The following is a 16636-nucleotide window of genomic DNA, read 5'->3' as shown; positions in this document are numbered from 1 at the left end:
AAGTGAATCTCCCTGTGTTTTGTGAAACTTTTTAGCAGAGGAAACCATATCATGAAATACTAAAACCACCTTAAAAAAATGAAGCTAGTAAGCCTTTTCTATTTTTACAATTTTTGAGTATCAAAAACATGAGTGATTTTAAACAACTTTAGTTGAATGACTATTTTCCCCAGCAGTCTTTCTCTTTCCTTCTTAATTAATTTCCTGAAGAGTCTTCTTATGTCCTATTTCCTTTAATGAAGTTGTACCTTTCACTGGAAACTAAGATTGTTGTGCAGTCATATTACTCTGTAAATATGGAAGGAGGCCAGACAGAAGAACTGAAAAGCTTTTTTAAATAATAAAAGATGATCATGTTTAAAACAAATATTTATCATATATGGTCTTCTGCATTCAACCCTGAACTGGAAATAACTTCTACACAGAATTTATAATAGTGTATTATCCCATAAAAGGACCATGGTGAGAAATTAAGTCATGAGACTTTCATTGCTTAGAACATTTAATAGCTTTTATAATTTATTGGCACTTTCCATCACCTAGGGATTCCTTCTCTAATTCTTATTTAGTCATTGTTTCTCTAAGGCTCTCAATACTTGTTATTAAAATAATGCATTTAAGAAACAAAAGTTTACTATTCAGTTTTCCTCCCTTAAAACAACCAGTTATAATTTATTTTTTACCCTTCCAAAAACTCTCCTCCTCACATTCTCTCTGTTGAATATATGTACGTATACGAAGAGAAACACACACACACACACACACACACACACACACGTGCGCGTGCACGCGCAAATATACATTCTTTATTTTTTTCTCTTATACATATGGTAACATATCCACATATGGTACCATGCCTTCTCTATACTCACATAAAGTTTCTATATTATACAATGCCCTAACTGGTTTGGCTCAGTGGATAGAGCGTCGGCCTGCAGACTGAAAGGTCCTACGTTCAATTCCAGTCAAGGGCATGTACCTTGGTTGCTGGGCGCATCTCCAGTAGGAGGTGTGTAGGAGGCAGCTAACTGATGTTTCTCTCCCATTGATGTTTCTAACTCTCTATCCCTCTTCCTTCCTCTCTGTAAAAACTCAATAAAATATATATTTTTAAAAGTTTATTATACAAGGTGAATAAGTTCTAGAGATCTGCTAGTATAAAACCTATAGTTAAAAATATGATATTGTACATTTATGAAATATAGTAAGAGGATAGAGCTCATGTTCAGTGTTCCTACAACACACACAAACAACAGTACTAGCTTATTTGGATCAGTGGATAGAGGTCAACTTCCAGTCAAGGGCACATGCCTGGCTTTGTGGCCTCGATCCCCAGTGTGGCGCGTGCAGGAGGCAGCCAACCAGTGATTCTCTCTTATCATTGATGTTTCTCTCCCTCTCTCCTCCTTTTCTCTGAAATCAATAAAAATATATTAAAACATACCCATACACACAAATAAAGGAAAATTTATGGAGATAATGAATATGCTTACTACCTTGGTCAAACTAATGACATCACAGATGTAATTATGTCCAAACTCATCAAGAAGTATGCATTAAATATGTAGAATTTTTTGCATATCATGTAAACCTCAATAAAGCTAAAAACGATAACAGCAAAGATTAGAAGAACAGCATGGTAAAATAAACTCTTGTATTTTGTGATCACTGAGATATAAATGAGACTTCACAAATATTTTTTGGGCCTTGAGTGTATGAGGAATAAATTACTAAAAGAATAACTGAAGGGTCGGGGGGGGGGGAAAATAAATTGGAAACTATTCTATATATCTAATCAATGTTTTAAGTTTTTTACAGTTACATAATAGTCCACCGTGTCATTAGACCATTATTTTATAATCCTCTGTATGTGGACATTATATTTTAATAGTTCACTTTAGAAATATAACGTTGCAATGAGTAATTTTTTTTTACAATGAGTGTACATTTATAAAAGCTGGGGACAGTGAAACAAGGAAGTGCTTAGCATAGAGGGAGCAACAACAGAGACCTATTCTGGGCTACCTTAGTTCTCTAGGAAGTCAGAAGAAAGAGGGCCTTGGAAATAGATTCATAAGGTTGGCCTTAGATGAGCTACTACTGCCTATTGCTCTCCTAAATGCAAGTCTCCTGGTGTTCTTTAGAGTTTAGAAGATGCATACCTGTGAGGAAAAAGTGGGCTAAGAATCGGGGAAGGGAATGGTGTGCCACAGAGAGTGTGCCACAAAGAATGATTTCATATACCTGTTATTTTATACTCATGTAAGATAAATTACTAGATGTGTATGTAGCAAACATAGCATACTCATAGGAGGATTTTAGAAAAAACAAGAAATGATGCAGATATCCAAAACTAGCAACAGTATGGAGCCATTTCCATTGCTAGGCCTAAAAGGACAAGGAGATGAAACCATCATTGGAACTGGAAAATAGTAACTATGGAGATGGTCACCTGACCATATCCTGCAAGCGCTTTCCATTGGCTTCCAACCAGAAACCAAAGATAAGAGAACCCACTGATGTGGTCCATTTGGATCACCGTTCCCGGACACAGAGCTAGGGGGAGAGTAGATCTAGAGAGATAAACAATATATCCAGCTCAATAGATAACATCAGTTAGTCCTGCATAGAGACTATACCATTTGTCACCCCTACCATTAAGTCTTCAGTATCTTTTTTGAGAGTAATGACGAAGCCATCACCAAACCACTTTCTTTACTCTGAAGATTTCCTTAATATGTTTAGTTACAAAACTAGGGTCTAATTTTTATAATGACTGCGAAACCCTTAAAATCATTCATTAATTATCCCCAAGACTGCATAAGAAGAAAAGACAGGCAAGTGGATTAACAAACATGATTTAAAGGTTTTTTGCACTGAGCATCCTTAGGAAGAATTAGGGCAATTTTACTGACCTTCTGAAGCAACATCACTGCTGTTAAGAACATGTGTGGATATCTGTAACAGTAAAAACTTTCAAACAATCTAAGTGTCTAATAGGAAGATAAAATTATCCTATGAATAAAATAAGTATCAGAAAGAAAATTAGGTGTATATAAGAAAAACAAAAAAGATCTGACATATATTGGATAGGGCAAACAGAATAGGAAAACATTCAAAGATAATAAAAAAGCATTTTTGAAATAGAAGAAGACCTAACTCAGATTCTTATAATCTAGGAAATACTCGTAATGTTTGACCTCAGATATGTTTGGTAAATATACCAGAATTCAAAAATAAATAAAAGCTTATTGGAGAGAGGGTTCATTTTTCAAAATGCAAGTCACCAGATGAGGGGGAAAAATCAGTCTTGGCTCAGATACCTCCAGTAAAAATAAATGAAGACTGTGAAACAATATTTACAACTTTCTCAGAGATAGAAAGTCTATAGCCAGAAACTTTACACTAACCCAATATGACATTCAAGCATAAAAACACAGGCATTTTCATGTAATAACTGGAGGGAGCTTTTCTTTAAAAAAGACATAATCACAGAAACCGTTTACAGCCCTGACTGGTTTGGCTCAGTGGATAGAGGATCCGCCTGGGGACTGAAAGGTCCCAGGTTCGATTCTGGTCAAGGGCATATTTCTTGGTTGCAGGCACATCCCCAGCAGAGGGTGTGCAAGAGGCAGCTAATCGGTGTTTCTCTCTCATCGATGTTTCTTTCTATTCCTCTCCTTTCCTCTCTGTAAAAAATTAATAAAATATTTTTAAAATTAATTTGCCAATTTGATAATCCCCCAAAATGTGTGGAGCTTGATAAGCTAATCCTAAACTTCACATGGAACAATAATACATAAGAATAGCAATGTGCTTTGAAAAGAAACAGAGGTATTATGGGTATTAAAGAAAGTTAGCATATAACTATTATACTATGGTACTATACGGCCATAGTAATTAAACCCAGTATAATTTTCATACATAAACAGAAAATATATGCATAGCAATATAGTCTATAAAGATAGTGTATTAAATGTGTCAAAAAAAAAGATCAACTAGTCAATAAAACGTTGGCTTTCTGTGGTAAGGTGAAAAATATTCATGTTTAATATCTTCTGTGCTGAAACCAGTCTGGTCAAGGGCATGTACCTTGGTTGTGGGCACATCCCCAATGGGGGGTGTGCAGGAGGCAGCTGATCGATGTTTCTGACTCTATCCCTCTCTCTTCCTCTCTGTAAAAATAATCAATAAAATATATATATAAAAAATATATATCTTCTAGAATATAAATAGACTTTGAAAGCATAAAGGTAATAGGAAAAATTAATAAGAAAATTATTTATAAATTCAAGTATACTAGTATTTATAATATGACAAATTTTGTATCACAAGAAAAGACAGACTGGGTTGGATCATATAAAATCAGTGTGATCTTTTATATAACGCTTATTCTTCAAAATCAATAGTAAAAATATGAATATTGACAAATTCTGAAAGTCAAAAGACAGAAATTTCATTCAGAAAATAAACATGAATATTATTACTTCACCAACAGTTAAAATATAATGATCAGATATAACAGTTTTAACTATATATGTGCCTAACAACAAAAGCCCAAAACACATGGAACAAAAATTGTCAGACAGTTCAACAATTATAATTGGAGATTTCAACACTCTTCTTTCAGTAATCAATAGAATTAGAGACAATCGAAGCCTCAAACACAGTCAACATATTTGATCTAATCAATATGGATATCAAATATGCAACAAAACAACAGGAAAATATACATCTTCTTCAAGTGCACATGGAACTTCTCCAGGACAGACCATATATTAGATGAATAAAGCAATACTCAATAAATTGAAATGGGCTACAGTAATAATAAAGTATGTTGTTGGACCATAATAGAAATAAATTAGAAATCAGTAACAGGAAGAAATCTGGGAACACCAAAATTTTTACAAGTTAAATAACACTTATAAAGATACATGGGTCAAAGCAGAAATCACAGGAAAATTTTAAATTATCTTGAAACAAATAAAATACAAAAATGCATGAGGTGCAGTTAAAGTAGTGCTTAAAGGAATATTCATGGCTCTGAAAGGTCTGACATCAATAATATAAGCTTCCAAGTTAAGAAGCTGGAAAAAGAAAGAGCTAACCTAACTCAAAATAAGTAGAAACAAGGAAATAATGAAGGTCAGAGTAGGAATCCATAAAATAGAAAACAGGAAAATAGTATGAAAGAAATGGAGGAAAGCAAACTACTGGATAGAGTTCAAAACCAGTTATTAGTTTACTCAAGAATCTTCTAGAAACCTCCAAGAAACTTAGTGAGATCTTCAAGGATCTTATGAGAATGCCAAAAAACAACAACAACAACAAAAAAAACCGAAAAGGATCAGTCAGAAATTAAGCATATACTGTCTGAAATAAAGAATAATGTACAGAAATTCAACAGTAGACTAGAGGAACTCAAGAATCAAGTCAAAAGATTTGAAATATGAAGAAGCAAAAAAAAAAAAAAAAAAAAAAAAAAAAAAAAAAAAAAAAAAAAAAACCAACCAGAAAAAAAACCAAAAGAAAAAAGAATCCAAAAATATGAAGATAGTGTAAGTGCCTCTGGGACAAGTGTAAGTAGCCTCTGGGACAACTTCAAGCATACCAACATCCGAATTATGGGGGTGCCACAAAAGAAAGAAAACAAAATATTGAAAACCTATTTGAAGAAATAATGACAAAAACTTTCCCTATCTGGTGAAAGAAATAAACTTACAAGTCCAGGAAGCGCACAGAATCCCAAACAAGAGGAATCCAAAGAGGACCACACCAAGATACATCATAATTAAAATGCCAAGAGCAAAAGACAAAGAGAGAATCTTGAAAGCAGCAAGAGAAAAACAGTTACCTAAAAGGGAATACCCATACGACTGTCAGCTGATTTCTCAACAGAAACTATGCAGGTCATAAGGGAGTGGCAAGAAATATTCAAAGTGATGAACAGCAAGAACCTACAACCAAATTACCCAGCAAAGCTATCATTCAGAATTGAAGGGCAGATAAAGAGCTTCACAGACAAGAAAAAGCAAAAGGAGTTAAACACCACCAAACCAGGATTATATGAAATGCTAAAGGGTATTCTTTAAGAAGGGAAAGAAGAAAAAGGTAAAGAAAAAATTATGAACAACAGCCGGGACCGGTTGGCTCAGTGGATAGAGCGTCGGCCTGCGGACTGAAAGGTCCCGGGTTCGATTCTGGGCAAGGGCATGTACCTTGGTTGTGGGCACAAACCCAGTAGGGGGTGTGCAAGAGGCAGCTGATCGATGATTCTCTCCCACCGATGTTTCTAACTCTCTAGCCCTCTCTCTGAAAAATCAATAAAATATATATATATTTTTAAAAATTATGAACAACAAAGTGACCACAAATACATATCTATCAACAAGTGAATCTAAAAATCAAGTAAATAAAAAAAATCTAATGAACAGAATAAACTGGTGAATATAATAGAATCAGGGGCATAGAAAGAGAATGGACCGACAATTCTCAGGGGGAAGGGGGTGGGAGGGGTGAGAGAAGAGATTAGACAAAAATCTTATACCTATGAATGAGGACAGTGGTGGGGAGGGGGGGTAAGAACATGGGGTGGGGGAGGAGATGAACATCTATAATCTGAACAATAAAGATTTATTAAAAAAGCCTCAATAGCCACTAACATAACAAAAATCACTAGGTGCCACAGTGTTTGAATCTGGAACCCTCATACATTACACTAATGGAGATGTAAAATTTACCGCCTATCCAGAAAAGCTAAGCACTTTCTTAAAAAATTAAATATACACTTAATATGAATCAGAAATTCCAATCCTAGTAATCTACCCAAAAGAAGTGTTCACTCAAAGAGTCATATTTATACATTTGGAGTAGTAGTACTTATAACCAAAAACTGGAAATAACCAAAATATCCACCAAACTGGTGAACTGATAAACAAAATATAGTTTATCCATCTAATGGAAAGTTATTCCGCAGTAAAAAGAAAAAAAAATGCATGAACTCTATAAATACAGTATGAATCTCAGAATAATTAAGCCAAGTGAAAAAGCTAGACAAGAAGAATATATTCCGTTTTTGTATGATTCCATTTATATAAAATTCTAGAAAACACAAACATCTATACAGTTGACCCTTGACTAACACAGAGGTTAGGGGCACAACACGCTCCCCACCCTTACCCCCATCCCCCGACACACACTCACACACACAGCTGAAAATCCACATACAACTTTTGATTTCCCAAAATCAACTACGGTCATCCTTTGTCCAGGACACACACACACACAATCTGCAGGTGCTCAAGTCTATTGTGCTATTGTGTTCAGTTGGCCCTCCTCCACATCTCTGGTTGTTAGAATCAGTGGACTTGAAACCCAGGTATATGGATTTCATGTGTATTTATTAAAAAAGAAATATGTATAAGTGGGCATGCCCAGTTCAAACCCATGTTCAGGTTTTAACAGTAATGACAAAATCAGTGATTACTGCCCTAACCGGTTTGGCTCAGTGAATAGAGGGTCGGCCTGCTGACGGAAAGGTCCCAGATTTGATTCCGGTCAAGGGCATGTACTTAGATGCGGGCACATCCCCAGTAGGAACTTTGCAGGAAGCAGCTGATGGATGTTTCTCATCGATGTTTCTGGCTCTCTGTCCCTCTCCCTTCCTCTCTGTAAAAAAAAAAAAAAAATCAATAAACGTGATACATCACATAAACAAATTGAAAGATAAAAATCATATAGTCATATCAATTGATGCAGAAAAAGCATTCGATAAAATCCAACACCCTTTTCTGATAAAAACTCTTAACAAGGTGGAAGTACCAGGATCATACCTCAACATAATAAAAGCTATATATGATAAACCCACAGCCAACATTATACTCAATGGGCAAAAACTAAAACCATTCCCTCTAAGAACAGGAACAAGACAGGGATGCCCACTCTCGCCACTCCTGTTTGACATAGTACTGGAAGTACTAGCCATTGCAATTAGACAAGAGGAGGAAATAAAAGGCATCCAAATTGGAAAAGAAGAAGTAAAGTTATCCTTATTTGCAGATGACATGATATTGTACATAAAACCCCCAAAAGACTCCATTAAAAAACTAATTGACTTAATAAATGAATTTGGCAATGTAGCAGGATACAAAATTAATGCCAAGAAATCCATGGCTTTTCTATACACCAACAGAGAAACTGCAGAAACAGAGACTAAAAAAGCAATTCCATTTACCATCGCACCAAAAAAATTAAGATACCTAGGAATAAATTTAACTAAGGAAGTAAAGGACCTATATGCGGAAAACTACACGACACTGAAAAAAGAGATAGAGGAAGATGTAAGGAGATGGAAGAACATACCATGTTCATGGATTGGTAGGATCAACATCATCAAAATGTCCATACTTCCTAAAGCAATCTATAGGTTCAATGCACTCCCCATTAAAATACCAACGACATATTTCACCGACCTAGAAAGAACTCTCCAAAAGTTCATTTGGAACAATAAAAGACCCCGAATAGCCACAGCAATCCTGAGAAAGAAGAGTAAAGTAGGAGGGATCTCAATACCAGACCTCAAACTATATTACAAAGCCACTGTTCTCAAAAGAGCCTGGTACTGGCACAAGAACAGACATATAGATCAATGGAATCGAATCGAGAACCCAGATATCAACCCAAATCACTATGCTCAATTAATATTTGACAAAGGAGGCACGAATATACAATGGAGTCAAGACAGTTTCTTCAATAAATGGTGTTGGGAAAATTGGACAGACACATGCAAAAGAATGAAACTAGATCACCAACTTACACCATTCACAAAAATAAACTCAAAATGGATACAGGACTTAAACATCAGATGGGAAACCATAAAAATACTAGAAGCATCCACAGGCAGCAAAATCTCAGACGTATGCCAAAAGAACTTCTTCACTGATACTACCCCTAGGGCAATGGAAGCTAAAGCAAAAATAAACAAATGGGACTACATCAAAATAAAAAGCTTTTGTACAGCAAAAGAAACCATCAACAAAACAACAAGAAAGCCCACAGTGTGGGAGAACATATTTGCAAATGATACCACTGATAAAGGTTTAATCTCCAACATCTACAAACAGCTTATACAACTAAATAAAAGGAAGATAAATAATCCAATTAAAAAATGGGCAATGGACCTAAATAGAACATTTTCAAAAGAAGACAGAAGGCCAAAAGGCACATGAAAACATGCTCAAAGTCACTAATTATCCGAGAGATGCAAATCAAAACAACAATGCGGTACCATCTCACACCTGTCAGAATAGCCAACATCAACAAATCAACAAACGACAAGTGTTGGCGAGGTTGCGGAGAAAAAGGAACCCTCGTGCACTGCTGGTGGGAATGCAGACTGGTGCAACCACTGTGGAGAGCAGTGTGGAGTTTCCTCAAAAAACTGAAAATGGAACTCCCATTTGACCCAGTAATCCCACTTCTAGGAATATATCCCAAGAAACTAGAAACACCAATCAGAAAGGATATATGCACCCCTATGTTCATAGCAGCACAATCTACAATAGCCAGAATTTGGAAACAGCCTAGGTGCCTGTCAGCAGATGATTGGATCCAAAAACTATGGTACATCTACACAATGGAATACTATGCTGCCATAAAAAAAGAAGGAATTCTCATCATTTGCAGCAACCTGGATGGAATTGGAGAACATCATGCTGAGTGAAATAAGCCAATCAATGAAAGAGAAACACCACATGACCTCACTCATTTGTGGATAATAAAGAGCATTATAAACTGATGAACCAAAAGATAGATATAGAGACAGTATATCAACAAGTAGACTGTCAAATTACAGCGGGGAGGGGAGGAAGATCTGGGGGAGATAATAGATCAACCGAAGGACTTTTATACATGCATATAAGTACAACCAATGGACACAAAACTCTGGGGAGGGAGGGGATGTGTGGGAGGGAGGGAGGGAGGGGGGCAAAAAAAAAAATCAATAAAATATATATTTAAAAAAATCAATTTTATATATATATATTTTTTATTTATTTTTATTTATTTATTTAATCAGTGATTACCTGGGGTGTAGTGCTCAGTGACTATAAAGGGGAATGAGGAAACTTAGGTGAGGAGGAATGGTTATTTTCATTATCTTAATTGTTGTGTTGCTTTTAAAGTATATATTAAAGCCAAATTTCATCAACTGTATACTTTAAATATGAGCATTTTTGTATGTCAGTTATACCTCAATAAGTAAAAGAACTACTAAGACATGCAAAAACATGGATGAATCTCTCAAAAATAATCTATGTGAAAGTTATCGGGCACTAAAAATTATGTATTACACAGTTCCATTTATATGAAATTTCTAGAAAAGGCAAAATTATAGAGCTAGAAAGCAGATCAGTGGTTGGCTAGTTCCGGGAATGAGAGTGGAGAGTAAATGCAGACAGGAACAGGGAGAGGACAGGCAGATGGCAAGATGAAAGTGTTCTAAAATTGGATTGTGGTCATGGTTGAACAATTTTAAAAATTTACTAAAACACTTTGAATAGGTAGATTGTTGAATTCTATAATAGATAAATTATACTTAAGTAAAACTATTTTAAAAATACAAGAGCTGCCGAAACTTGTTTGGCTCAATGGATAGAGCGTCGGCCTGCAGATTGAAAGGTCCCGAGTTTGATTCCGGTCAAGGGCATGTACTAGTAGGGGGTGTGCAAGAGGCAGCTGATCAATGATTATCTCTCATCGATGTTTCTAACTCTCTATCCCTCTCTCTTTCTCTCTATAAAAAAAAAATCAATAAAAAAATATTAAACCAACAAACACAAGAGCCAAAAATGTTTAGCTTACTGAATTGGCAGCAATTTTTAAAAAGATAATATTAATTCAATAACTATTTGCATTGATACTATATAGTAAGCAGTGTTGGATAATGATGAACACAGATAGGATTCCTGCCTTAGCAGGAAAACAGGTAAGTGCAGTTAAAGTCTTAACTGCTCTCCCATAGACGAAGCACACTGCATACACGTGTCCCTCTCTCTTAGGCTCACTGCGCAGTAAGACAAGCACTTTCACACATTGCAAATTGGCCCACGCTCCCTGGAAAGTAATTTGACAATATGTAGCAAAAGCCTGAATTTATATCTGTTGACTACAAATTCTAATTCTGGGTGTCTATTGTAAGTAAACAGAAATTATTCATCCAAACAAGTGGCATTGGTCACAGGTAATTGAAATTTAAAAATTCAAAGCAACACAAATATATAATAAAAGAGTGGTTAAATAAGTAGCAGTATCTGTCACATTATGCAGACATTTAAATTTTGTGCCTGTACATAAACAAATGGAGAAATCACATTTGCGAAATCATTTGTGATATAGCCTCATTGTTAAAAATGTGTTTACCTATACACACAAGCTAAAAGGTTCTAAAATATTAATAGTGATTAACTCTGAGCTGTGGGATTACAAGTATTTTGGCTTTTTATACTGTTCTACAAATAAAGTTGATCTAATGAACATGTATTACTTTAATAAACAGAAAAAAGAAGTTATTACCCTTTATCTGTTTACATAAGTAATATGTATTTACTGCAGCGTTATAAAATAGTGATAAAAACTTCACCTTTAATCTACCACTCAGAGACAGCCTATCTTTTCATTTAGGAGTATATCTTTCTAGACATTTCTGTGCAAATAGTAATTTTTTTACAGAAATGGAATTTATACTACATATTGTTTTGTAATCTGCTTTAAAGGAGGGATAAAATAGAGATAGCAGGCCTAAACACTTAAAAGCTTATTAATTAGTCTGAAAGGAAGAGAAACTAATGGCAGTTTAAGAGCATAAATAATTTGGCACAAGCTAAAGTGTTTTCTAGCTATGGTAGTGCTCAGAAAAAGTGCCCGTGTGTGGAGAGGGGAGAGGTGAAGCAAAGGGATGCAGACAGAAGTACAGGTGAGGGGTCATGAGAGGAAATGTAGAGACCAGCTGCAGCGAAATTCAACCCACGCATATGAGAGGCTTCTGCTGGCCAGCCCCTTCTCATGTTATGGGAGATAAAGCTCACACAGCGCCTATGTAGCTGATGAATCCCAGGGGAGAGGAGGAGTCTTACAATAGCCACAGCTTGTAGAATGAGCACTAGGATGGCAACAGAGGAAAAGGCCTGTTTACAATTGTTAATAGCTGGCTGACATGGTTCAAAAGCAAGACCAGAACCAGAATGCCAAGGCTACACCATCTAAAGCTTCATCATAAGAGGAATTACAAAGAAATCAGAGTGAGTCTGCAAACAGAAATTACCAGATTTAAATATTAGAAAGGGAGTACGAATGGCAGTTCCATGGAAAGAGCAGAGGCTTAGGAGCCAGACAGATCTGGTTCTACCTACCACTCACCAGCTGGGCAAGTTACCTGACTCCTGAGGCTCAGTTTCAGAAGACACCAGCAACTACCTTCCTAGGTGGTTGTGAGACTCTTAGATAATACACATAAACACCTGGCACATAGTAGATACCTGATAAATAGTATCTATTACTATTACTGCCCCTGCATGAGAAGAGATGCAATATAACATCATGGATAAGAGCACAGAATTTGGAGGTAGACACACCCAATAAATTCAAATCCTTGCCATATCACTTACTATCTATGTGATCCCAAGCATCCAAGTCTCAACATCTCCTATACGACAATGAGGATACCACCTGCCCATACCAAACTATTTTAAGGATTAAATAAGACAATGTACAGGGTGGGACAAAAGTAGGCTTACAGTTTTTCATATGAAAATTAATAAATAGAAGAATGAACTCTGTGTTTCACATACAACTGTAAATCTACTTGTGTCCCACTCTATTAATTATAGTATCTTTATATTATACCCTTAGGCATAGTGTCTACTTAACCAATAAATAATTACAACTACGACTTCTATGATCTTATCCACACTGCATAACCCTGCTGAACTAGAATTTAATCAGCTATAGCATTAGCATTCCACTACCTACCTTGTTCCCCTCATTCCCAGAGCACAGATCATGGCACATAGTTGGCACAATAAATATCCAATGCAGGAACAACAGGATTATACTGAGAACTAGAGATAATGTATAAAGTATAACAGTGTCTGGCATACAAATGTTGGGGGGGTAAGGGAGGGAATAGAGCTATTTGTCTTTCCTTCAGAACACCAGTTCCTCCAGGGCAAAGAACCTTTGTTTTATTCATTTTGTGATCCCAGCACCTGGCAGACGGTTAGGGATGTGGAAACCCCTCAGCAGATGTTTACTGAGTGGCACTGGAGGCAGCAGTAGTCCAGCAGCTGCCCTTCTACAAGGAAAACTGCAGGAGTTCTGATGACTTGACCCTCCAATAACAACTTGAAATTCTCCATCTACTTTATCACCTATCAAGACATAGGTAGCCTTGTGCCAAGTGTACTTCACAATTCAAGGCTGGTGCTTAGGTCATCTCTCCAATAACTAACCTGTTAATAACTCCAGATTTCAATGAGGCGAAAGAGTGCCAAAGGTTTCCACGGGTATAAGAATGCAGGCATTGTGATCGTTACATCCAGCACCACATGATCGAAGCATACAACAGAATTTGTATAAATTCAGCTAAGCTAATGGTCATTGGGAAAACCAGAAAGACAGGGTACCAGTTATATAAACTTTTTCAACTAAATGTATCACCTATATGAAGACAACAGATTATGACACCAAATTTATCATTAACATTTTTAGGATTTCCGCAATAAAGTAATTAAAAATGCTATAAAAAGCAGGCTAAAGGGTCCTCCATGTTGCTATCTTAAGAAACTGAGATCTGCAATATCAGAAACAAGCCTTTCTGCCAATTTGACTAATATGTACTTGATTATTTCAGATATTTAGTTGAGGTTTTTATATTATCTTAAAAATACTTTCTTGTAAGATATTCTGGTATTTCACCAGTTTTACCTTTTATTAATCTAGATTAATGCAATTCTTTTTATTCTGAGAGTCTTCATCTAATTAGTAGAGAAATACAGGTTTGCTGCTGGGGGAAAAAAATGGAAAATGTAGAGGTTAAAGTCATTCGTGGTTCAGTCATCTAGAGATAACCATTATTTACACTTTGGTATATTTCTTTCTGCCATTTAATGTTACTTGCCTTTCCATCAGAACATGGGCTCCTCCAGGGCAAAGAACCTTTGTTTTATTCATTTTGTGATCCCAGCACCTGGCAGACGGTTAGGGATGTGGAAGAGCCTCGCATTTGTGTTTTCATAAACATGACTGTCAGTGCTTCAGGATACTCTCAAGCAATAACTCACCCATTTCTCTTATTGGACATTTAGGAAGTTTAGAACTGTTTTCTAATTTTTAAAAGTGGATTTTTCCTTTATATTAAATGTAGACTACATAGAATTACTCTTTGTAAGACTTCCACATTTACTTCCATTAATACTGGAAAATAAGGTGCTATAGGCAAAGAAGCCATCCCAAAACCCACCAGAGCAATCTTCCAGAATGTAGCTAGTGAAAGTCAAGTCTGGAGCAGGGGTTGTATGGAGCCTGACTGTCCTCAGTGAAGTGGGAGAATTCAGCAGAGGAGGAGGGATACTAGGGGCAGAGGAGGGAGGTGACAGCATTTTATGTGTATATTCGGCCTGGGAAGAGAAAAAGAAGGAACAACAAATTAATATGCCAAAGTAGAATAGTTCTGAGTCATTTTTTCATAATGTTCAGTAAATAGCCTTTATATGAACCTTAAGTTCTTAATATGTTTTCATTTTTTCTGCATTCAACAAGTCAAAGCCCAATTTTAATTTATTTCGATAGATATTCATTCACTGGTACCCACTCTAGGCCAGGCAGTGGTTGATAACAGAAATGAATGAAACCCAATCACTCCCTTCAAGTTCATAATTAGATCATATTTAAACTTGCATTTGACTGTCTACATCCAAAATAAAGAGGGTGAACCTGGGAACCCTAAGAGATCCTCAGCTATCAAAAATGAAGTGATATCAACTTTCTGAGGCAGGAAAATGAGTGGTACACATTAGGAAACTTTAACAAGAGTTAAAATAAAAAATTCCCTAGTCATTGAAAGGAGCAGCAGGGAAATTCCATTAACCAAATATCCAACTTGCCAAGTATTTCCGCTAATCCACCTTAAATCAGTGACTGTTTTTAATTTAAAAGTATAAGGTAAAATTCATCTACTATTTCTAAAGCATTATAGACTCCATGTTAGAGATCTACTTAAAATTGTATTCTATGCTTATAGCTACCGTGTTTGATTTCCTCAGACAAGCCCTAACTCAGCTATCCTATCTCTTTGCCCCTGTGAAGAACCAGAATCCCAAAATTGGAATCAAACTATAACTCTCAGACAATAACTAGACTGCATACAAATCCTATGTCAGACCACATAAGAGCCAGTCATTATTTCTGCTCCTTCCAGCTGTTGTTTTCCCAGAAAATTGCTCATCTGAAAGGGAAAACTTTGAAAAACAGGTTTCTAAATGCACTTATTGCTAGCAAAAAATTACAAGTATGAACCATTGTTTTCCCTTATGTTAACAATACTATGTTTATACTAAATTAAAGAATTTGTGCTGAATATGACAACTAGGATTTCCAGTGAACTATTGTGAAGCCTGTGAATTCTTTATTCTTTTTAATGCTTTACTCATTAAAAATGATTAAATTAACAGAATACTTCATAAAGTTATCTTAATTGGAACTTGGAGGAATCCCAGTGACCTACCAATAAACCTGAAAGAGGTCATTTAGCAGGAAACTAACTCTTCCCCCCCAAGAATTCCTGGGGAGCAGAATAAAGATTAAGGTTCTTCTAGTTCTGACTTTAGTGACTTCAAGATCACCTCTGCACCGTCACCATTTTATGACTCCAGGTTTCTCCAACAACTTGACATATTTCATAAGAGCATTAGGACATCACAATTCATTCAACAATTTATTTTAAGCCGCTAGTGCCAGATATTGCACTATAGCCCAAAGAAATTGATGCGTTACAAAATGCACACTTTACAGTCCAGTGGTGAAGACAGCTATTTGATTATACAGTTATGAATGAAACAGATAGGGTGAAACCACCATGGAAAGGGTGCTGAGGGAAGAATTTCTGAGGAGGTGATGAGAAAGTTAAACAGTTGTGCAAAAAACAGGGAGCAAAAATGTCCTAGGCAGAGGGAAAAAGATGTGCAGTGGCTCTGAGGCAAGACACAAACTGTATTAAGAACACTTTAATAGGCCAGTGTTGCTGAGGTATAGTGAACAACAGAAGGAAATGTGGCTGGAAAAATTAGGGGAACTACTGAAAGAGTTTAACAAGGACTAATGTAAACCCCTTACATATTTTGAAAATTACTCTGCTAGATTGGTAGAGGTGCAAGAATAGTATCAGGGAAACAAACATGGAAGCCATTACAGGTATCTAAATAATGGTGTAGCTCAGGTACTGGGAATCAGGGATAATAAAACTCAGATTTTAAAATTAGCACAAGTAAACCAAAGCGGGGAGGGCACTGCAGGACACTGAAAAACATGCACGGTAGCATTAGGTCCCAGACCATAACCCATTCTGACACAGTAAATAGCCTAA

General features: G+C 36.1%; 1 protein-coding gene across 5 annotated transcripts in view; it reads left to right on the top strand.

Moving 5' to 3' along the window:
- The window catches only part of PPP2R3A (protein phosphatase 2 regulatory subunit B''alpha), a 99869-nt gene that overhangs the window by 78942 nt on the left and 4291 nt on the right, over window positions 1-16636 (top strand). The window contains exon 15 of one of the 5 annotated variants that reach the window (XR_004986843.2): window positions 13260-13438. The exons of the other annotated variants lie outside the window; for them this stretch is intronic. The gene's annotated coding sequence lies outside the window, so the exon portion shown is untranslated. The remainder of the gene's footprint in view (window positions 1-13259; window positions 13439-16636) is intronic. 5 annotated transcript variants of the gene reach the window in all.

The sequence above is a fragment of the Pipistrellus kuhlii genome, unplaced genomic scaffold (assembly GCF_014108245.1).
Source record: "Pipistrellus kuhlii isolate mPipKuh1 unplaced genomic scaffold, mPipKuh1.p scaffold_m20_p_11, whole genome shotgun sequence".
Lineage (NCBI taxonomy): Eukaryota > Metazoa > Chordata > Mammalia > Chiroptera > Vespertilionidae > Pipistrellus > Pipistrellus kuhlii.
Note: the sequence above shows the minus strand (reverse complement) of the source record. Positions and strands in the feature narration are given on the sequence as shown.